Genomic DNA, 2,423 nt, shown 5'->3' with positions numbered 1-2,423 from the left:
TGGTGAGCAGTGAGAGGAGCTCTGGTCTGGGCAGCCTGGCCTGCGCCTGTCACCCGCTACAGCTGCACAAGTGCTTTGTTGATTGTGGAGAATAGGAAGGCATAAAGTGAATACAGATCACTTTTCAGAGGCTCAGGTATGGAAGCAGAGCTAAATACAAACGTCTGCATGTGATGCTGGCTAACGAGATTCACAGTGTTTGGGCTTTGTGTTTGGGAATACTGAGAACTTCACATCTCCCTGCTCTCATCCACGTGTGATCCCTGGAGCTCCCTGTGACCAGCCCAATCATGGTCTCTTAAAATCCCTTTGATTCATGCCCTTTGCTCTAGCATCAGAGCAAAAGCAGCTGAGTCAAAACTTGGTTAACATACTTCCTTCCTGCTTTGTATACAAGATATCACCCTTTTTCCTTTTTATTTTTTAAATTTTATGTTAAGGTTATATGTGAAAGGCTAGAGGTGTAGCTGTCCCCAGTGATTAGGCTAGCCCCAGCTTGTTAATTTACAACCAGGAAAATTTCAGCAGTTTGCTTTTCTTAGTTGTGGTTACAGCTGGCATCAGGATGTGCAAACTTGAATTCAAGGCACAGACTCCAATGTTAGTTCCCTTTTTTTCTCTGCTGAATTGTATTTTCTCTGCAACAGATAAGTTTATTCACTACAAGTCCCTCAAATTCATCTTTCAACAAGAAAAGCATCATGGATCTTGCAGAGTAAGTTATACTTTCAGCTTTTTTTTCCTGAAGCTGCTTAAGATTCTCTGCAAACTTTTACATCGTGTGTATGTGAACTTGAATGTGGAGCTGTCAATGTGGAGCTATTGAACAATGCAATATACCTATTGTTCACCAGTTTAAAAGCAAACAATTTTTTTACTTCAGTGTAGCATAATGTTCATAATCCAGGCTAGAAGCAGAAGCTGTGTCTTGCAATTCTGTTTCTTACCCTCTTTTGTCAGGAGCAGTAGGGTTATAATAGTCTAGCCATGTCACTGTATCTCTGATCTAAAACTGCTTAAATAAAGTTTATTTTATACAATTCTTAAATGTTAAGGTACATAAATGGAAAGCTCAGCTTTGCAGATTTCATTTGATGCTTTTTATCATCTGCTGAGAATATTCTGTCAGCCATTGCATGATCTTCAAAATTCAAACTAGATAGATCTGGAAAACAGCAATATAATTTTTGCAAAGTGTTGCTTTCCTTTACCTTACAAAAAATGCACTTCTGGCTGAAATTTCCTAGCTTTCAACTGTTAACTCCCCAAAAGTGATTTTTGAAACTGGAAGCTTCTCTGTGACACAAAATGTTTTCTTGTCCTATTTGAATAAAGCCACAGAAGTTATATCAAACGATGTCAAAATTTGCAGTCAAGCAATATTAAAAATGTGTCAATTCTGTTATCTTTGACTACAGCTTGTTCTTCAGGTTCCTGTAAAAAGTATTTGAAACAGTGTATTTTGACCTGTAATTTTTATTCCAATTTTTCATCACGATACTTGCATCTTCTTATCAAATTACAGAGTAAAATGATCTCTTTGTCTCCACTAGAGTCAGATGCAAAAGAAAGCCTTTTCGTATACTCAAAGGCTTAATCCATCACTTGCCCATCATACTTTTTGTCCAAATCTATCTTTAGGTTACTGTCAATTAAATAATTTTATCAGTCATTCCTACAATTGATGTTCTCATTCCCCTCAATTTTCCTTGTCAAGAATGTTATTAATCCTTTTTGTTCAGTAGGAATTTTAAATCTCGCTGCTCAAACAGAGGAATTAGAATTAGTCTGTAGTCTGCCTTTCCTAGCTTAGCTTGAAAAATGGTCATCTCTCCAACTACATGGTTTATTTTCTTATTGAAGTGACCCTTCATTGTACTAATCCCTCCACTGATTTATTTGTTGTTTGGTTAACTGTAAATGCTTAATGCAATTTGCAGTAGCTGTTAGGTTATGCCTAGTCCTCACCAGAGGATAAATTCACAACGAAGCTCATCTAAAATTTACTCAAGTCAATAGAACAATAGCATTGATAACAAAATTGTGTCTAATGTCTCTAAATTGATACGAGAGACAGGATTACCATTGGCTATCTCACACAACAACATGTACTCTATTCTATAATTGTAACTGCATTTCATAATAATTAAATGAAAGCACAGGGAAAAATGCTGTTTTCAGCCAGAATAAATAACTTCAAATTTTTAAGTAAATGATAATATGGATTAAATGAAAGTTTTGAAACATTGGTCTTGGGGAAAAAAATAACTGCATTTTCGTCACTGGAGATTTAATTTTGAGAGTAAGTGGTAAATCCTAAGGATTCTACTATGTGTTTAGTGGTAAAAATTTCTCTTATATACAATTGATGAGGTAGGATGACACTGAATAAAAATGTATTTTGCAGTATATTTTGGAAGGGT

The sequence above is a fragment of the Phaethon lepturus genome, unplaced genomic scaffold (assembly GCF_000687285.1).
Source record: "Phaethon lepturus isolate BGI_N335 unplaced genomic scaffold, ASM68728v1 scaffold44535, whole genome shotgun sequence".
In the NCBI taxonomy this organism is placed as follows: Eukaryota; Metazoa; Chordata; class Aves; order Phaethontiformes; family Phaethontidae; genus Phaethon; species Phaethon lepturus.
This window is presented reverse-complemented; position numbering follows the sequence as displayed.